Here is a 22430-nt window from a genome sequence, read left to right as displayed (position 1 = left end):
TTATTAGCCTGTTTCTCTCTCTCTCTCTCTCTCTCTATACACAGTTTCATATATAATTTAGGAAACTGTGCATAGCCATAAAGCAGCTTTAATGTAGTCTGAAATACTCACTTAAGTTACATATTAAGATTCATGATATGAAGGCGTCTGTGCTGGGTCTGAAAAGGTTTTGGGGAACTTTTTAAGCTAAGTTTGTTAGGGTATGTGTACACTAGCCCCCTACTTCGAACTAAGGAGGCTAATGTAGGCTTTCGAAGTTGCAAATGAAGCCCGGGATTTAAATATTTCGGGCTTTATTTGCATGTTCCTGTCTGATCGCCATTTTGAAATTCCACTAGCCCGAAGTAACTGCCCATGGCCACACGCGGCAGTGAAACGGCAATTCAAACTAAGTCCTTAGTTCGACTTAACTGTTACTCCTCCTAGAATGAGGTGTAACAGTTAATTCGAACTAAGGACTTAGTTGCCGCAGAGAGTTACTTCGGGCTAGTGGAATTTCAAAATGGCAACCGGACGGGAACATGCAAATAAAGCCCGGGATATTTAAATCCCGGACTTCATTTGCAACTTCGAATGCCTACATTAGCCTCCCTAGTTTGAACTAGGGGCTAGGGTAGACATACCCTTATGTTGTTAAACTTTGTGCTGTTAAAACAGTAATCTGCTGAGACTGGCCTTGTGGAAACCTCATCAAAGTTTAAATAAACAAGTATTTAAACAATGTTAGAAATTGGGGTGATGCCTGAAAGATTACCCTGGACTTCAGCATTTACTCTGGTAATATTTTTTCTCCATGAATAGGCAGGGGGCAAATGGAATTTATTGTAGCTTCTGCTGCTATTTAATTTATACCACCTACAATTTGTGTACATATCTAAACTCCACTAAATCATTTTTTTTGCTGTTACCCCTTCTCCCTTACCCCTGTCCTTTTGTCTTAGTTCATCCAACAATTATATCCTGACTTTTAGATGTTAAGTTCTTTGGGCCAAAGACTGCCATTTACTCTTGGCTGAGGTCTCTAGATGCTGCTATAATAAAGAAAACAACACCAATGACAACATCAATAAAATTAGACAATTAATCCTGGGACCAAGTGAGCCTAAAAAAGTTCAGCTCCTAAATCAGCCTTCATTACAAGTCAAGGGGGGTTGGGCTCCTAACTCAGATTTTTTAAAAATTCCAGGCTCAATAAATAATAAACAGATGTTTAAAAAAAAAAAAAAAAAAGAGAGAGAGACTGTTTTCAAGACTATCTTTGGCTTCAGCATTAGATCTTTTGGGACAATTTTTCCTGGAAGAGTTTTCCGTTGGAAATTGTAGTTTTGTCAAAGTCTAAATGTTTTGCAGCCATGTTTTGATTTCAATGAAATCTGAAACAGGAAAAAGTCAAGACAAATAATTGTCACTTTGTTGTTTGGATTCTTTCCATTTTGACTTTTCTATTATATTAAAATATTATTCAGATATATTGAATTATATCAAACACACATGCCATACATGTAAAGTGTATGTATTATATTTTAATATGTTATGATATTATCAACATGAAATGTTTTGATAGTGCTGGAGAAAAAGTAACTTTTGTTTTGAAGGAACTCTGGACTTTTCATTCTAATTGAGAAGTAAAGCAAAATTTTTAAATATCGGAATTTTGGTTTCCAGCAAACTCTGTATAGTATTTATTCTGTGCTAAATTCCCCATCCAATTTATCTTTAATACTATGGACACCATAATTTTACCCAAGAGCCCTCTTCATCCATTTTAGCTAGTCTCAAACATACCAACCAAAGCATTAAATTTATAATCCTCAGTAATATCTTGTTTTGGAGGTAAACATAACTTACATATGTGAATAAGACGTATTAATGCTCATGATTTTCAAATATGCTAATGGTATATTTTTCAAAAATAATTATAACCTTGCCCATTGTGTGAAAGCAAAAAATACACAACCCACCGTATTTACATTATCCATCTTCATAGTTCAAATTCCACAATAGTTCCCACAATTGCAACTTAGTAAGTATTTCCTAAGCACCGCTAAGCAGTTTGTGGGATGCATGCCTGTGTGTGTGGTCATGGGGAGAGTCTGCTTTGAATGAGAAGGTAGATTTCCCCCAAGACATATATGAATTGATTGTTTATAAAGAAGAAATATTTGAGAGACTCTATCTGCTCACATATTCCATTGAACAGGAGTCAGAGGAAAGTAAAAGTTCTCAGATATTCACTGCATAATTCTTTTTTTCTTTAAAAATGCATTCCCATTTATTGTTGGCAGATTCTCCTTGTGCTTTTTGTAGCCCAGTCTCTGTCCCCATCCCCGATTGGAAGATAACAATATTCTCTTAATTTGAAGGACCTCAGTCACCTTAACATCCAAGATGTGCTCGAGATGGTCTATAAAGCCCTTCTAATTCCCAAAGCCCTATGAGGATAACATGAGAATAAATGATATATGCTTGTTTTTCTCACACTCAGCCTTTAATGGAATTGTGAACTTGATGTAACTTTAGAAAAATCAATAGTGGAAAATTGATTATTAAAAACAAAAAATTTTCAGAGAGCTACAGTTTCATACAACAAATTCACATGACAACTTACATAAAAATATATCATTATATTTGTAATTTGAGCATGTGGAGTTATGTATTCATAGTGATAAGAATATAAACACAATAATATGGCTTTTTTAAGGTGTCTTAATTTCACTTATGCACCATTCCTATTCTGGTTTTCATATATGTGCAGGAGTCCATTCAAATGGAGCTCATTAAGAAGGTTTGGGAGCTGTAATATGTTGAATAATACTATTTACATATTTCAAGTTACAGACTTATTCATAGATTCCAACAGAATATGAGAGAAATCATTGCTGGCATATGAAAATACACTCCATTAGGAGTCTGTTTTTAACTTATATGTAGTATACATTAAGGCACATATTTTAAAGAAGATCTGATGTGAAGAACAGGTTATTACATGAAAAAATTGTACAATTAATTCAAGTGGTAATACAATAAGATAGATTCCTTGTTTTGTGCTACTATAAAAAGGCAAAGAAAATACTCTCAAGGAAATGTATAAAAATTCAGATTTTTAAAAAAATTGTCGTTTTAATCCAGTGCTGAAGTAATTGGGTTTTAAGAGAAAAAAAGAGTAAAATTTTAGTCTTGGATTATATATTCACATTGCTCATTGAAGTCAGCTGAAAGCCTGCATGTGTCTGAGCCTGGATGAAAAGATGGCTAATAATTTTAAGATTTGCCATAGAACAGCAAATCAATGAGACTGAGTGTACCACCACCACACAGAAACACAATTAATGCAAGTCATCACTGTATATATTAAAGAGACCCTTTAAAAGTCAGATTATAATATTGTAGAAGGCTGTATTTATGAACTCTGACAGTGTTGTAAAAATCTATGTCCAGCTAGAATTTCATGGCTTTGTGTCACAGAGCCATGCTTAGAATGTCACAGCAGTAGAAAGGTGATCTCAAAGCCTCCTCTTCCAAAAGTGAAAATCCCTAACACTTGAAAACATTCTGTAGCTCTAACAATACCATCATCTCTGAAACCCAGTTAAGTAATTCTGAATCCATCCATGTACTCATACATACGCCAACCAGTCTGCTATGGGGATGCCAAACAGCGGCTCTTTGACATTTAATGTGTGGCTTGCGAAGTCCTTCATGAACCACCATTCTCCGCCAATCATATTTGTGGGAGGGGGAGAGTTGGGGCTTCTGCCCTGCAGCAGGCTGGTGGCTAGGGGCCTCTACTAGAGATGACTTGTCCTTGCTGAATGTAAGGGGACCCAATTTAAAGGTTCACCCTCCCAAGTGCTTTAGACATGCCTCCCTCCTTTTACCATTAGCAACCCCTCCCTGCAGCTGCTAGCTGTTTGCTGCTGCCTCTCCCCATGGCTGCAGCTCCCAACTTGCTGGCTCCAGTGGCTGCCATGCAGGGAAGGGGCTAGAAAGAAACACGTGCCTCAACAGGGCCAGCAAACCCTGGTAAAATCTGGAGAGGCAAATGCATGCAATGCCATGTGATCCCACCACGTGTCACTTCTGCCTTCTGTTCAATGGGGAGGGGTGTCTTGGGGGCTGAAGTCCTGAGCCCTAACTTTCAAACTTTTGAAGGTTGTCATATGTGGCTCAGAGGGTCAGTAAGTATGGGCATCTTTCAATTCCATCATCATTCAAACATATAAGGACTTTTAAAAAGTGCGCTACACACCAAACAGAATTTGACAATAGCTTTGGCGTTGTTAAGATTTAATACATTAATAGTACACCCATGAGATTTTATAAGTGTTGAGCACTTATTGATCCATTATAATGGCTCTCAATAACCCCTGAAATTTTACTGTATTATAGAGTACTTAAGGACTCTTCAATATATGTGTTAATCACAAAATAAATACTAAAATTGCCTGGAATAATCAGCATGAAAATTCTCAGTGAAAAATATTAGTGCAGAAAAGAAGTTATTGAAAATGCAACCTTTAAAAAGAATGTCAGTTACTTGAAGAAACGTGACTATATTATATATTAAAGATTTCTCAAGTCTTCATGCAGAGCATATGTTTGGGTCAGTGAACAGTTATAATGAATAGGAATAACTATTTGGCAGATATACATACAACTAACAATTAGAAATGACCAAAAGTGTAATATGTTTTTGAAATCAGGTTCTAGCACCAAAAAACAACAACAACAACAACAACAACAACAACAAAAACCACTTTCTGAGGAGGGTACTTACATAATTTCTCTTCATATCTTAAACTGGCTCCATGATTCCTGCTCATCCTTGCTGGCCAGAAATACTTAGGAAGTAGATTTACTCAGTGGAATATATGAGGGCCTTGTCCTTCGTTGGCACTATTATGGGGATGCTGATGAAAGATAGGGAGTGAAAAGGAAGATGGAGAATGAGTAACATGAAAGGAACAAGAAGCACCCCAATATTCCAAATAAATAATTCCTATCTTGACTTTCCAAGTCTGAAACTTTTTCAAAGCCCACCGAAGTCAACAAGAGCTGTTAACTTAAATGGCTTTTGGCCTAGACCTATGGCAAGCAAACTGAAAACAGAAGAGGGAAAGGTATTCTATTTTACTGAGCCCTGTATGTCTCAGCTTGAGCCTTTTAAGGCATCTAGATATGATGCTTGCTGATCTCAAATAAAATGCAAGTAGTAATAAGAAATTAATAATACATAAATGCCAAGTGGCCTCTCTTCGAATTAAGAATTTCACAATGAACTTATTATAAAAGACTTATTTATCCTCTTTCTTCTATAGGCTGTAAGTCTCAGTAATTAAGAATCATTAAACACTGATTATGATGACTACTACCTGACCTTTCAATTAATAACAGTAATTTTTTTAAAAGAAAGAAAGAAAGAAAGAAAGAAAGAAAGAAAGAAAGAAAGAAAGAAAGAAAGAAAGAAAGAAAGAAAGAAAGAAAGAAAGAAAGAAAGAAAGAAAGAAAGAAAGAAAGAAAGAAAGAGATTCAGGTCAACATCAGTTGCCTGGGAAAGGATTTCTGTAGAATCAAGCTAAAAAGTGAATGATTTGGGGTTTTTTTATAGTCAGACAAATCCTGTTAGAGTTCTTGACCACACATTCCAAGTAGAACATTGTCAGCTGCTAAGTATTTTGTGGTTGTTTTTATCACAGTTAGTTTGTGGGCGAGTAGGTTAGAAAATGGCAGCTTGCCAATAAAGGCTGCAAAGTGAAGCAACGAGTTCATTTTATGAGAACTCAGATGCCTTCAGAGGGCCATTGAAGTGCATGAAGTCATTTTTGTTAATGAAGTTATAGATTAGCTGAGCATAAAAACATATACAATAGCTCCTAAGGCCATGTCTACATGAAAAAACTATTTTGAACTAACTCTTGATTTTACAAAATTGAAATAGCGTGTCCCCACTACAGGGAAGCCTAGAAATTAATCTGAAGCAGGCTCCATTAATGTGTACATGCTATCTCGACTTAGAGCCCAGCAAGCTCTGGGGTGTAATTAGTTTAAATTACTCTGGGGAGTAGTTATTTCGAAATAACTACCAGAGTGTCCACACTAACGCTATTTTGAAATAACTATTTTGAAATAAAAGTTATTCCCCAGAAAAGTAGGAGTACAGATTTCAGAATAAACGGCCTCTTATTTTGAAATAATGCACTTGGTAATGTGGATGCTTTGTTTATAAATTTGACCTAAGGGAGTTATTTTGAAATAAAGCCTTTATGTAGATGAGGGCTAACATAGCAGCCATAATTAAAGATAAATTAACAAAGCAGAATAGATTGGGTCTAGTTGCATACCTGTGCCACCACCCATATACTAGCTTAGAGGGGAGCAACTACCATGAAAAACTTTCTAGATCCCAGGAGCATTCTTGAGAAATTGACATTATCCTAATTCTATCTCAGGATAGATTTGGAGGGTTTGATAAGTAAATTCAGTCCTGACACAAAATGTTCACTCTTTCATGCAACATAATTTACAGTGACAGAACTGCTCTTCGAAATTCACTATGGCCAAATACTAGCAATATACGATGTTCTCAAGAGAGTTTTTCCTCAAAGAGAAATCTAGGCAGTAGCCCACTACAACAGACTATAAGCACAAAACACTAACTAGTTCTTTATATCTGCCCAGCGTTTCTCTTCTCTGATGCCTAATCCATTTGGAAAGCTGGGTCTGCATACCCTTATCTGATGGCTACAGGATCTGTCAAACAAAGTTGGATTTAAACCATTTGTGCTTCAGAAAATTTGTGCTGCTCAGCTAGTAAAAGCCAACTTGTTATTCACAGCTGAAAACGTCACTGTACTATGCTGAAAGAGCTGTTACTATTTTCAAGGCATACTCTCTATAAGTTTCAAATCATACATTTGATGCAATTTCCATGTACAGAGTGGAGAGTATCCAGTCTTTGACTGGAACAGTCACCTCTCCCCCATCACTACAGTATATATGGAAGTTAGACGTCTGTGGAATCCTTCACTGATTTGTGTGTATACCAATAGTGCTGATTAATTTAAGTGGAATGTCTAAGACTTGCTGATTCCCAGATTCACTGCCATTAAATGGAGACACATATTGCCTAGGGAGGTTGTGGAATCTCCATCACTGGAGATATTTAAGAATAGGTTAGACAGACAACTATCAGGCAGATGGTGCTTGGTCATGCCATGAGGGTAGGGGACTCAATTTGATGATCTCTCAAGGTTCCTTCCAGTTCTAGTATTCTATGATTCACATGCATATGTCTGGTTAACAGGTACTACCAGGTTCTGAATACTCCAACTCAAACTAACCATGCAGTGTTGTAGCTGAAGAAGTGTTGCTGGATATAAAGAAGAGCTCTGTATAAGCATAAAAGCTTGTTTCTCTCACCAACAGAAGTTGGTCCAATAAAAGGTGAAGGACTTGTCTACACTACAGAGTTTTGTTAACAAAAGACAGGTTTTGTTGACAAAATAGTGAAGGTGTTTACACTGCAATGTGACTTTTGCCAGCAAAAATGCCCTATTTTGGTGACAAAATAATATAACCCCCATTGAAACATAAGGCTTTTTGCACACAAATTTTGTTGACAAAGTGGCAGTATAGACACCGGACTTGATTTTATTTCTTTAATTGGATTCTAGAATGTGTCCCACAATGCCCATCCTGACTGCTCTGATCAGCAATTTGAATTCAACTGTCCTGAAGCCAAGTAAACCACCATCCACCCCTCCCCTTTAGAAGCCCCAGGAATTTTTGAAATTCTTGAAATTCGGCATGGAGAAGTCTCACTGCATATCCCATTTGACCATAGTGGATTATTGTAGTAAATGCTCTCCTGCTAGGATCCCTGAGGAGGTTGTGTAGTCCCAGCTGTGCTTGATCCATATGAATTTTGATATTTATGAATAGATTCCTCAAGGTTTGTGTGAAAAGGGCTATGATTGAGACACACTGCAGTGCAGAATGAAGATAAAGGAGTGAAGGCAGGCATGCCATAAGGTGAGGGAGGCAAACCATCATGCTGGTGCTGCACCTAAGACCTATTAGCTCTATAAGGAGCTGGATACTATCCTCAATGGCAACTTGACTGCCACCACCAAAAGCTCTATAGGTACTTGGACAGGCCTGGAGGTGGTGGAAAGAGGACCTTGACCTTATCCAAAGGATGAAGTCATTGATGAAGAGGTGGAGTTAGACAACAACGTGGATCTTCTGGTGGAGTCACCCAGTGGGGCAGGCAACTAGGAACGGTTCATTACTCTGGAAGAGACTAGCCAGTCTCAGCAGTTGCTCTCTGGTGAGCAAGATGCAGGAGAGGAGATACCTGGTAAGTGGATGTGGTCTGTGTAGTACAGAGGAAGGTTCAGGGGATACAAAGGTACAAAGCTGTGTTTCTGTGTGCTGGACATTTTCCTGTGCAGCTAATCAGTAGAGAGGAATAGGACGTTGATGAGACCAGGATTTCATAGGAATCCTCCAGAGAGATCTTTAGGAAAGTTTTCTGAAGATCCTCTGCTGATGGCTCCTTGGAAGATCTCCTTTGTTCCTTCCCCCATTGTAGGATACTTTCCTGCTCCATTTGGCTATTACGTACTGGGTACTGCCGTGGGGGTAGGGGACTGGATTCAATGACCTTTCAAGGTTACTTCCAGTTCTAGTGTTCTACGATTCTATGATTCTACGTGTACAGGGACCAAAGCAGCACACAGGTGAGCATCATAGGTATCAAGGCAGAAGTCACAAGTATGTAGTAGATATACCCTTTCTTCCCTGCTTACCCTCAGCAACAATGACCTCCAGCTGTGGAAAAGTGTGGGAGAATTTTAGAATTTTTCCCTAGTCAGCTTCACCTCGTTACTGCACCCTTGCAGACTAGTCTTTTCTCCATGTGAAGCACACACTCCTCACCCGTCTCCCCAGCAAACACTTGCCATGCTTTGGGTGGTCATTGAGATGTGTGCTTGCCAAGAGACAGTGAGAAAGTGATTATTATGTTACCAGAGATGTATTTCTCTGAAATGCTTCAATGCTGGGCATGAACTTAACAACCGTCCTTCTGTGCATTGTTCCTTGTGCTTTGGCAGATATGGCCTTGAGGAACACATCAGCCACGCATCTCTTTTAGATAAGAAAGCACATAAGATGGAGTAAAGAAGACATGTACCAGGAGGTACTGCACTTCTTCACTGCAGAGAAAAGGGAACACAGGGAATGCTGGGAAGACGAAAGGCAGAGCAGAAAAGAAAATCAGGACTTTGTTAAGGTGATTAATGTCATAGAGGAGCAAATGCAGATACTGAATTCAATTGTGCAAGCAGAGGCATGCCTGCCCTCACCTGCAGCACATTCACAACTCTTTTTTGCACCCTATCCCACCAAGCACTGCCACACAGCCCTTTCCACTATCTGGGACTTCTCGGTTTCCCTTTAACTTCATCTCCTTGGACAACTTTCAGAATGATAGCAGGACCTACAGACAGCTTTAAAAGTGTTAGTCTTTAAAGTGCTACATAGTCCTGTATTTTGCTTTCCATGGTACTTCTTTTCCCAGAAAACCTCTTTGTGTGTGTGTGTGTGTGTGTGGTTTCTTGTGCAATAAAAGCAAAGGTTTTGAACAGTAGTGAATCTTTATTTGTTTACTACAAATTGAGATAGCCGGCACTACCAGTATGTACATATTTTAATCCTGTTCTTACTGGAGTGTAAGCCCCCAAATTTCACCATTGCTTCCTAGGAAAACTACATGTAATATTAATTGCAGTACCAATCACAGATATACATTACTTGTTCTCATTTTCAAAGTGTTGCATCCAAGTCTCCCTGATTCAAATTGCCCTCCTCAGTGCTCCTCTGATAGCCCTGGTATCTAGCTGTTTAAAAGCAGACTTTCTTGACCACTTTACCCCTGAGCAAAGATTATGCAACATACAATATGCAACTATAACCATGGGAATATTATCCTCATTAGGGCCTAACCTGCCATAAAATCATCACCAGTGCACTTTTAATCTGCCAAAGGCACATTCCACTGTCATCTGGCACCTACTCAGCCTGTTACTTGACCAGTCCTTACTGCTGTTCAGGTTTCCCAGGTAAGGTTTCATGAGCTATGGCTATAATGGATACATTGGGCCTCCCAGGATCACCATGGGCATTTCAACATCCCCCACTGTAATCCCGTGGGCTGTAAAGAAAGTCCCCATTTATAGCTTTCTATAGAGGCCAGTGTTCCTGAAGATGTGCGCATAATACGTGCACCTGCAATACCATGGAGCAGTTCCTCTTCCTGTTGAGGTACTCCACCACAAGGTGGTCTGGTGTCAAAATTAGAATGTGGGTATCATCTATCATCCTTCCACAGTGAGGGAAATCCATTTCTGCTAAAGTATCCACTATTTCACACACATTTTCCAGGGTCATGGGCCTTCATAACATGATGTGATTAATTGCCCTGCACACGTACATTAACACTGCCCTAGTTGTCAATTTCCTGACTCCAAATTGATTTGCAGCCAACCAGTACCAGGCTGGAGTAATCAGCTTCCACACAGATATTGCCATGCGCTTCTTTTCCAATGAGGTAGATTTCCTTCTGGTGTACTTGCATCATAGTATTTGCATCAAGCTCCACATACTGCTCATCATCCCAGACCTTCATGACAATGTGATCCCACCATTCAGAGCTTGAGCCCAAACATGACGGTCCAATGCCAGATTTTTCATAAATGCCAAAAGCAATCTAAAGTTGCTCCTAAACATAGCATACAGCATGTCAGCTAAATAGGAATCTTCTTCAGTTAGGAACTTTGTGATTAACTTTAATACCATCCTCAGTGTCTTAATGACAGTTACCAGGGAATAGAAGAAAAGTGAAGGATGCATTCCTTCTGATAGAGATGTTGGGGTACACAGGAAACAAGGACCACTGAAAAATGCTATGAAAGAAAACTGGAAGCCCATGCAATGCGAGACAGACAACAATTCATCGTGGGACACTGAGCCTGGTCACATGGGGTATGTCTACACTACATGGCTCCGTCGACGGAGCCATGTAGATGAGCTTTGTAGATTTAGCAAAATGAAGCAGCGATTTAAATAATCACCACTTCATTTACATCATAATGGCTGCCACGCTGTGCGGATCAGCTGTTTGTCGGCACAGCGTGGTAGTCTGGACGCTCCGTGGTCGACATCAAAAGCCTTTGTCAACCTCCCCGTTATGCCTCATGGGATGAGGTTTACCGGGGCGGTCGACAAAGGGTTTTGATGTCGACCGCCGAGTATCCAGACTACCGCGCTGTGCCGACAAACAGCTGATCCGCACAGCGTGGCAGTCATTTTGATGTAAAAGAAGCGGTGATTTAAATAATCGCCGCTTCATTTTCCTATGTCTACAAAGCTTATCTACATGGCTCCGTTGATGGAGCCATGTAGTGTAGACAACCCAAGATGTGCTGTGATCAGTTGTGCCTTCCCATAAGACCTAGCAGCAGAAGGTATTAAGCTGGACTGTGGGATAGGTACCCACAATGGTAGTTGATACTTTTTCCTTTATATACTCATTCTTGCATACATTATATAATGGTAAATTATTTTGATGAGACTTGTAGTCAGGACTTTAATAGTAGCCTGCTTGATTACTTTACAGAGTGAGAAGTTCATCACATCACCCATTTTGCACATATATAGTAGATATTGTAGATAAGATTGTTTAGATATTTACTGAGAGCTGGATGTGAATTAGAATTTCCATTCTATGGGGAATGCCAACATATCAAATTAAAAATTGTTCCACATTAGAACAATGAATTATTTTTTTAAAATCTTCCACACAACCAAAACTTTAAACAATTTCAATTTGGGAGCACAGAAATGTTTTATTTTCATACTGACCCAATATTTTATTTCAATTCATTTTGCTTTGACTTTTATATTGTTATAAATACAGACATTTATAGGACATACATAACTAATGCAGCCTTAATATAAAACAATGTAAAGGATTTTGTTTTGACTTTTGAAATAAATAAATTTAGAATTTTTCCCATAAAATTTTTTATCAAAACCTAAACATTTTTTTCAAATTTAATATTTCCTCTAATCTAACAAATTAGGGACCATCCAAAAACTTGAAAGACCACATCCTACAAATGAGTTGTTGATAATGAAACCCTTTTCAGGATGACACTGATGCTATCAAAATCATCAGCACACTTTTTAGGAACAATACAAATGTTTCCAGTAAGGATTTAATTTGTGACGTGCATCACCTCTTTCCTTGTTTCTCATTATAAAAAAGAATTCTTGTTTACATGGGGGGGAGAGGAAAAAATGTCCGTCCCCAATGTCTCAGACATCCTTAACTCTTATGCTATGAAAGAACCATATTTTTTCTATAATATTCCTTATCTACTCTAGGTCAATTTGTATTTCCAAAGAGAAATTATATATTTTGTCTTCTGACAGTGGCCAGTGCTAGATCCGTCAGAAGGAATGAATAAAACAGAGCAATTTCAGGTGATCCATCCCCTGTCATCCAGCCCTAGCTTCTGGTAGACAGTCATAGGGACAGAGCATGACTATCTGGGCTATTAGCTGCTGATGGACCTATCCGACATTAATTCATTTACCTCTCTTTGAACCCAGTTATAATTTTGGCCTTCACAACATCCCATGGCAACAAGTTCTGCATGTTCACTGTGTGTGGTTCTAAGCAGTGTTTCTTTTTATTTGTTTAAAAGTTGCTGCCTATTAATTTCATTGGGTGTGTTATGTGGAGGGGTAAAGAACACTTCCTTATTCATTTTCCCTGCATCATTTGTGATTTTATAGACTTCTGTCATATTCCCTCCACCCCATTAGTGTCTTTTTTCTAAACTGAACAGACCCAGTCTTTTTCTAAGCTGAACAGTTTCCTCATGTGGAAACTGTTCTATATCCCTAATTATTTTGTTTCCCTTTTCTGTTTTTTTCCCCCTACATTCTAATATATCTTTTTTAACATGGGGCAATTAGAACTGCGCCCACCACTCAAAGGGTGGGCATACCATGAATTTATAGAGCAGCATTGTGCTGGGGCATCATTTCAGATCTTGGGTTGGGGGAAGGGCAACTTTAACCATGATTCTAGGGGCTACTTAGGCACTAGAAAACTCTAGATTTTTGCTAGATAAGGCAGCAATTAGCTGACAGGCACCCTGAATCTAATTCCTATGTAAAAGAAAGACAAATAAACATTAAACCCACTCAGCTCTAAAAACAACAGATTCTGACATCTTGTGATAAGTCACTTATGGAACACTCTTAGGTTTAAAATTTCATTATATATTCTTACTTTGTTACTAACTCTGTGGAGAGAGAAAGAGATCTCATCAGGACTCCTGGGTTCTCTCTCAGCTCTGGGAGAGGAAGGGGGGGGGGGTCAGATAATCTGAGTTCTGTGTAAGAACATCAGAATGGCCACTCTGGGTCAGACCAAAGGCCTATCTAGCTCAGTATCTTATCTCTTGACAGCGGCCAATAGAAGCTAATCTGATTGGTCAGGCATGACTTGCCCTTCGTGAATCCATGTTGACTATTTCTGATCACTTTCCTCTCTTCCAAGTGCTTCAAAATAGATTAGTTGAGGATCCCCTCCATGATTTTTCCAGGGACTGAGTTAAAGCCGACTGGTCTATAGTTCCCTGGATCGTCCTTCTTCTTTGCCTTTTTCCAATCATCCAGGATCTCTCCTGATCTCCACGAGTTTTCAAAGATAATGGCCAAAGGCTCCGCAATGACATTTGCCAACTCCCTCAGTACTCTTGGATGCATTAAATCTGGGCTCATGGATTTGTGTATGTTTACCTTTTCTAAATAGGTCCTAACTTGTTCTTTCCCCACCAAAGGCTGTCCACCTCCTTTCCATACTGCATTACCTAGTGCATTTGTCTGGGAGCTGACCTTGTCTGTGAAGACAGAGTCAAAGAAAGCATTGAGTACTTCAGCTTTTCCCACATCATCTGTCACTAGGTTACTTCCTTCATCCAGTTAGAGCCCCACACCCTCTCTGATCACTCTCTTATTGCTAACATGCCTGTAGAAATCTTTCTGGTTACTCTTCACATTCCTTGCCAGCTGCAATTCCAATTCCGCTTTTGCCTTCCTGATAACTCTCTTGCATTCTCAAGCAATATATTTATACTCCTCCCTAGTCATCTGTCCAAGTGTCCACTTCTTGTAAACTTCCTTTTTGTGTTTAAGCTCACCAATGATGTTTCCGGTAAGCCAATCTGGTCACCTACCATATTTGCTTTTCTTGCTGCGCATTGGGATGGTTTCATCTTGTGCCTTTAATAAAGCTTCTATAAAATATTGCCAGCTCTCCTGGATGCCTTTCCCATTCATGTAAGCATCCCAGGGAATCCTGTCCATCAATTCTCTTTTCTGAAGAGTAAAAATCTGCTTTTCTGAAGTCCAGGGTGTGTATTTTGCTACTCTTCTTTCTTGCTTTGGTCAGGATCCTGAAATCTACCATCTCATGATCACTGCTTCCCAGGTTGTCACCCACCTCTACTTCTCTTACTAGTTCCTCCCTGTTTATGAGCAGCAGGTCAAGCTGCGCATGGCCCCTGGTCAGTTCCTTCAGCACTTGTACCAAAAAGTTATCTCCAGCATTCTCCAAAAACTTCCTAGATTGTCTGTGTACTGCTGTATTGGTCTCCCAACAGATGTCAGGGTGATTAAAGTCCCCCATGAGAACTGGGGTCTGTGATCTGGAAACTTCTCTCAGTTGTCTGAAGAAATCTTTGTCTACTTCATCCACCTGATCCAGCAGTCTACAGCAGACATCAATGACAACATCACTCCTGTTGCTTCCACCTCTAAACTTAACCCATAGACTCTCAATAGTCTTTTCTTTCTCTAAATACTGGAGCTCCGAGCAATCATACTGCTCACCTAGGTGGTGGCTAAAGCATTGAAATCACTAGGAGATGAAGTCACTGATTTGGCCTGGAGCCAGACCCATTGCGGCCAACAGGACTGCTGACGGGAGTGACCAGTGGGTAGCCAGTAGGAGCAGTGGAAAGTGGCCAGCAGAGTGGCTGGTGGGAGTGACTGGCAGGTGGCTGGTAGGAGCAGCGGTAGGCAGCCAGCAGGGGATTGGTGGGAGTGACCAGCCAGGAGGGGCAGCACACAGATGGCATCACATCAGGCTCTATGAGGGAGGTCATCAGGGTGATGTGTCTGGGTCTGCACTGAATGGACAGAGCTGAAAGTGGGGTGTTTGAAGCGGGGTTGTACTAAAAATCTCTAGACAAAAGACTTCACCCTGCAGACCCTGTGTATGGTACCTTGCTCACAGGTTGTTTGTGTTATGGGTTTTCACTGTTTATGTGTGGTCCTGTAGCTTGCCTACTATGATTAAACAGACTGTTTCTATCTCTGACTCAGTGCTTGCAAGAGGGAAAGAATTGCCTCTAAAGGCACCCAATAGGTAGGCTGGAATTTTCCCAGTTTTACTCGGTGGGGGCTTGAGCCAGTTTTAGTCACCTTGTTGAAGGGACCCTCCCTAGACATTGAACCCGGCCCTTCTGGTTGTCGACTGGTACTGGCAAAAGGGTTACAATTGATTAGGGTAAAAGAGAAAAGGAAAATCTTTTGCTTTTAAAAAGAATTATAGAGAGGATTCACCAAGATATTGGAACATTAATACTGTGCAAGATGTGCACAGCTAAAGTATCCTATCCTACTTCCAAGTTAGTTATTATCAGTTTGACAATGACTTCAATGGGAGCAGAATCAGGCCCAATTCATTGTTTTTTCCAGGTATTCTCAATGGCTCTCACTTAATGAATTGTTTCTTTTCAACCAGTTGTCCTTCATCTGACCCCACTCTGCACTTAGATCCTGTTCTGCAACCCAAACATACACAGATTCTGATGTGATTCAGATTCTGATACCCATGGATATCTGATGGAACAGTACAGAAATCACCACTGAAAAACTTACCTGGGGGAGCTTTACACCGGTGTACATGAGAACACAGTTCAGCCCCTTTTAAATATCCAAGTAACACGAGCAAGATAAAATGCATTAGGATATTTTGAGGATGAGTTCTCCTCTGATCAGTGTGAAAGTAGTGCTCTCACACTGATGTTTGCTGATTGATGCAACACATTTATTTTACCTCTTTTTACTCCTGTTAGCACTCCAGAGCCAACATAGCTTCTCTATGCCGCTCCTCTGCAGCCCCAACCAGCCTCAGCTTTTGGGTAGTGTAAAGGTGACTTTAAAGGCACCTATTCTTCCCATTTCTGGTTTCGTGCTAAGCACATCTTGATAACTGTCTTCATAATAAACAAAATCCCAGAGTGATTAAATTAATGGGCTAGTCTTTCTAGAGCAATTAAGCCATGATACCTTGGTGAGGTAAGGAGGAAGTAACGCTCTGCTCCCAGTGCCCTATGCCTGTCAATCCATGTTAACATAGCCCTTGTCTACACTAGGGAGTTATTTTGAAATAACAAGCACAGCTTCCACATTACCAAGCCTGTTATTTTGAAATAAGGGACTGGTTATTTTGAAATAATAACACCTGCTTTCCACAAGGAATAATACTTATTATGCTCCACTGCTGCTATTTTGAAATAACTACTCCCCAGAGTCATTCAAAGTAATTGCTCTCAGTGCTTCCTGAGGCTCTAAGTTGAAGTAGTGCATCCACATTAAGGGTATGTCTACACTGCCACCCTAGTTCGAACTAGGGTGGCTAATGTAGGCATTCAAAGTTGCAAATGAAGCCCGGGATTTAAATATCCTGGGCTTCATTTGCATCTTGCCAGGTGCTGCCATTTTTAAATCCCCGTTAGTGCGGACTCCGTGCCCATGGCTACACGCAGCACGGAGAAGGTAGTTCGAATTAGGCTCTCTAAGGGAAGTGGAAGGTAGAGTGTTCTTCCTTTGACTTCCTGAAGTGTAGACAGCACCAAAATTCGAGTTAAGGTACTTTGACTTGAGCTATGCAATTAATGTAGCTAATGAGAGTATCTTAATTTGACCGTATCCCATAGTTAGACATATCCCTAGTGAAGACATGCCGTAAGGGTGATGAAGGCAGGTCCTTGTATGATAGCACATGGGACATGAGCACTACATAGGAATGGAGTGTCGATTGACTCATACATTCCACATGACTGCTGTATCTTTTTCCTCTGAATAAGTCCCATCATGCTGCCCTCCAACAGAGGCACAAACATATCCACTTGGTATGAACAAGTGCACTTTGTAGCCACTTCCAACCCTGTATTTTGAAGCATATAAAATCAAATAGTAAATGATGGCAAGCGATGACAAATTACAGTGCTGTGTTTAAGAGATGCATTGCTGACAATGCAAAGTTTTTTATACTAATATTAGTTTCAAGCTGATTACTATTAATCACTGTCTAGAGTAAATGTAAGCTGAAAAGCTATAAGAAATTAAAACCCCACCAACTGTAGATGGCATGTTAGGCTGAAAACAAATCTGCTTGGTTGTGATCAAGAATTAAAATACTGTGCAATTTGAAATAAAATTGATAGGATGCATAGTAATACTAATACTAAGGTAGTGTTTGCATAGGAGTTGGAACATGGAAAACATGACCTAATTCATGATTTATTCTTAAAAAATCAGTCAGAGTTCTGTTTAGGTTTCTTACCTTTATGGTTCTGGGGTGGCGGGGGGGGGGGGGGGGGAGGGGTTGAGGGAGGGGAGAGGTGAAATGGGGCCTAGAGAGCTTTGATAATTTCGCTGAGGACTATTCTCCTGGACTGATTCAGAATGAAGCACAGACACTTCAATAATAGCCATAGACCCAGTTCTGTTAGTGACCTAGTTTCTATCCCCATCATCCTGCTGTATACCCAGTATTTGAGCTGAGGAAAGGATTTACCTATATGGTGTTAAACATAACTCCAACACTGTCAGTGAGTAACACGTGTCTAATTTGTGGTTATTGTTTCATAGTGCTCTATTTCCAAAGAATGTCTAATAATAAAAATTTAGCTGTTGCACCAAGCTCTGGGTAATGGATATCCAAGCAATGGATGTTAAGAATTTATGAACAAGGTGCAAATCAGTCACAAATGTATCCAACAGCCTCTAAATTACCATGTACTGAAGTCAGTCAAGGCAGTTACAGTGGTTAGGCACTTGGTTCACAGCACTAATAGCCATAACTTGCAATAAGATTCCTCCTAGAACTGAGGAAATTAGGACTAAGGGTATATCTACACTACCACCCTCGTTCGAACTAGGGTGGTTAATGTAGGCAACCGGAGTTGCAAATGAAGCCCGGGATTTGAATTTCCCGGGCTTCATTTGCATATTGCCTGGCACCGCCATTTTTAAATGTCCGCTAGTTCGGACTCCGTGCCCGCGGCTACACACGGCATGAACTAGGTAGTTCGGATTAGGCTTCCTATTCCGAACTACCGGCACACCTCGTTCCTAATCCGAACTACCTAGTTCGTGCCGCGTGTAGCCGCGGGCATGGAGTCCGAACTAGCAGACATTTAAAAATGGCGGCGCCCGGCAATATGCAAATGAAGTCCGGGAAATTCAAATCCCGGGCTTCATTTGCAACTCCAGTTTCCTACATTAACCACCCTAGTTCGAACTAGGGTGGTAGTGTAGACATACCCTTCGAGAGGTGTTGTGGCATGACCTAATCTGAAGCCAGCCAAGTTAATTGTACACAGAATCTCAGATCCTCTGAGCAGAAAATATGCAGAATTATAATTAACTGATATTTCTGACTTTGATATGGATATTTGGAAATGTTACTACAGGTTGTGGATATGCAGAACGATGCAAGAGAAAGAGTGAATTACAGCACATCTAACATCATGCTGATTAAAAAAAGGATATGTTTGCTAAACAAGATTTGCACTCCGCTTCCAATCATTGTTGAAGTTAAACTGAATTGGAGGAACTGAAAGAGCCAAAGGAGAATGTAGCTGATCCAAGGTTCTTCGGGAAATATAGAAAAACATAAGTAAGCTAAGAAATAATGATATATACTTGGACAAGTCTAACAGAAATGAAGTAAAATCTTGCCCTAATAAATATGGAAAAGGCTGTGCTGGTAATTTTCTGAGATGTGCAGTTAAATCTGTATGTCACAGCAAATCTCATTTGAGACATTAAAAAGAAATGAATGTGTATTGATCAGGAAATGATTTGTAGAAAAACAGGGCCAAATCTTGACCCGACAGTGCTTAGTGGCATAGACCGAGTTTCCCACAGCTGCACAGCTCAGTTTAGTTCTGCAGCCACTGTGTCTACTCACATTCTGGGGCCTGTGTGTGTGAGGGGTGTTCCCACTGCAGGGATAGACACAGGGAGCTTAAAACAGATATCTGACACCACGGAAGAATCCATGACTGTACTTCCAGACTTCTTTGCATGGCAGCTGGACACAAGGAGTTATGTGAGGAGAGACAATGATTCCCTCAATTTTCCACAAGCCACAGAAGTAGTTTTCTTCTGGACCAAGTGGGTGGTGGCCTGAGGGGGTGAAAAAATTCTGACTAAGACCCTGTCTATACTAGGCCCTGCTGTCGATCTAATCTACATTACGTCAGCGATGTAATTAGGGTAGCTGAAGTTGACGTACTCACCACGGGGTTTTTGTGTGGCGTAAGATAACTGGGGCTGCTCTCCTATCAATGCCAGCTACTCTTCTTATCCTGGTTGAGTACCGGCATTGATGGGAGAGTGCTCAGAGATCTAAGTGGACATGCTAAATCGACAGCTGGTGGATTGATCATTGATGCGTCAATCCTCAGCATAATGGAGCCCTAACTTCTTAAACAGAAATGCTTGCTGGGTGAGTGGGGAAACAAACCCTCCTTCAACTCCTTAGTACTTTGAGTCCAACCATGTGGTGGCAGCACTTGTTGCACTGATGGATTAAAGTGGTCATTTTACAGAAACAATACCTGGATTTGACACAAATGCTGCCTATCTCAATACAATAGCTAAACACTTAGGCTACATCTACACTGGCCCCTTCTCCGGAAGAGGCATGCTAATTTTGAACTTTGGAATAGGGAAATAGCCCCCGCGGGATTTAAATAAACATGGCCACTGCTTTTTTTCCGGCTTGGGGAAAAGCCGGAAAAGAGCGTCTAGACTGGCGCGATCCTCCGGAATAAAGCCCTTTTCCAGAGGATCTCTTATTCCTACTTCAAAGGAATACTACTTCAAAGAGATCCTCTGGAAAAGGGCTTTATTCCGGAGGATCGCGCCAGTCTAGACGCTCTTTTCCGGCTTTTCCCCAAGCCGGAAAAAAAGCAGCGGCCATGTTTATTTAAATCCCGCGGGGGATATTTAAATATCCCCCACGGATTTCCCTATTCCAAAGTTCGAAATTAGCATGCCTCTTCCGGAGAAGGGACCAGTGTAGACATAGCCTTAAAGCTGTTCCAGGTTGCTCTAGATACTGGCTAACCAAGTCTGACTGTCAGCCAGCCATTTGTACAATTGGTACTTTCCTACCTGAAATGCAGATTTTTTTAATAAAATCATTATAGATGCCGAACATGCTGCTGTACAACTTGTTCAGAAGGAGCAGTCAAAACACTTATTAACACTAATTGCAGACTCATTATTTCACAATGTGACATGTCATGTCATGTACGGTAATGTCATAACACAACGTAACCAGATGCCGCATAATACAATATGGCAGAATGTGCACAAGGTCTGGAAGAAAATTGCTAATATAAAATGCATTTAAACTGCTAATGTAAAGATCAACCGCTGTCACACCAGAAGATGGGTGTTTTATGCCTAAAGCATTTTAGAGATATGTTGAAAATGAAAACTCCCCAGCTGATTTCTAACAGCTAAGAGTTTTCTGGTATATGTAGTATTGTTGTAGTATGCCAGTTCCAGGATGTTAGAGGAATGGTGAGTGAGGTAATATCTTTTATTAGACCGACTTCCTTTGGTGGGACAGAAGCATTTGAGCTACATGGGCATTTCTTCAGGTATGGGTAGGGTACTAGGAGTGTCACACCAAAACCAAAATCAAACAGGTAAGTTAGCATAAGTAGTTACTCTTAGGATATAAACTAACTGCTTATGCTAACCTATATGGTCTTGTATTTAGTTAGCTGTAACAGTCTTAGTACCCTTCTCAGACCTGAAGAACAGCTCTGTGTAGCTTGAAAGTTTGTTTTTCTCTCACCAAAAAAAGTTCAAGAAAATATATTATTTATCTCATGCATCTTTTTTCTTTTTCTGGTATGAGATTTTTTTCTGTCATTTCACTTCTGTATTTCCAATCTTCATTCACAGGCACTTGGTACAAGATTTTCATATATGTGTTTAGAAATTAATTGGAAACCATAGAAATACTTCTGATTTTTGTTTCTTTGGGGATGGGTTAGTGCAGTGTTTCTTAAACCTTTTAAAACCGAGTAACACCAAACAATAATTTTGTTTTATGAGAAACACCAGGGAAGAGTGGCCAATTTCAACTCTGTTGTTCTCCACAGCACGCCTCTGACTGCCTCGCAGCACACAGTTTAAGAAACACTGGGTTAGTGCATGTGTTGTGATTCTAGTCATCAACCTAGTTTTGGGATTCAAAATGCATCCTGCAAGAGTTCTGTTCAACCCACTTGAGCACTGAGAAACATAGCCAATCAGCAAGGCAGTCCTTGTTAGGAATGCTGGATTTTATTAGCAGGTACAGACACAATGAGCTTAAATGACTATTTAGAAACCATTTTTTTTTACAGATATCTAGGCACTGATCCTTATAGCTGAGGTCTGACTTGACAGGAGTAGTTAACACAGGGAGGGAGGCCTCATTTTTTTTGGAAGATAGAATTAGGGAAGTAAATGAATCATTAGGTTGAAAACAGAATGTTTGTGCTAAATAAGATAAGTAAATAGCTCAGTAGGCTAAGATGATAGTGTGTCAGAACCAAATAAGATAAGAGGGAGAACACTCAGGCTATGTCTAGACTGCAGGCTTCTTTCGAAAGAGGCTCTTTCGAAAGCATCTTTCGAAAGAGCCTCTTTCGAAAGCATCTTTCGAAAGAGCCTCTTTCGAAAGCATCTTTCGAAAGAGCCTCTTTCGAAAGAGCGCGTCTAGACTGCAGGCGGATCTTTCGAAAGAGAAATCCGCTTTTTCGAAAGAGAGCACCCAGCGGGTCTGGATGCTCTCTTTCGAAGACGGCCTCTTTACATTGAAGAACGCCTTCTTTCGAAAGAGGAACTTTCGAAGGAAGGCGTTCTTCCTCGTGAAACGAGGTTTACCGCCATTGAAAGAAAAGCCGCGTTCTTTCGAAATAATTTCGAAAGAACGCGGCTTGAGTCTGGACGCAGGGGAAGTTTTTCGGGAAAAGGCTACTTTTCCC

The 22430-nt window shown here is 40.3% G+C and overlaps 2 long non-coding RNA genes across 14 annotated transcripts in view; one reads left to right on the top strand and one right to left on the bottom strand.

The window, feature by feature from the left end:
• LOC149524048 (uncharacterized) overlaps positions 1 to 22430 on the top strand; it is a 241536-nt gene that overhangs the window by 41569 nt on the left and 177537 nt on the right. The window lies entirely within an intron of this gene.
• LOC112546223 (uncharacterized) overlaps positions 1 to 22430 on the bottom strand; it is a 64465-nt gene that overhangs the window by 13393 nt on the left and 28642 nt on the right. Inside the window, exon 2 of the long non-coding RNA XR_003089869.3 lies at positions 4778 to 4910. This is a non-coding gene — a long non-coding RNA (uncharacterized LOC112546223). The remainder of the gene's footprint in view (positions 1 to 4777; positions 4911 to 22430) is intronic.

The sequence above is a fragment of the Pelodiscus sinensis genome, chromosome 7, assembly GCF_052426305.1.
Source record: "Pelodiscus sinensis isolate ZL-2025 chromosome 7, ASM5242630v1, whole genome shotgun sequence".
In the NCBI taxonomy this organism is placed as follows: domain Eukaryota; kingdom Metazoa; phylum Chordata; order Testudines; family Trionychidae; genus Pelodiscus; species Pelodiscus sinensis.
Note: the sequence above shows the minus strand (reverse complement) of the source record. Positions and strands in the feature narration are given on the sequence as shown.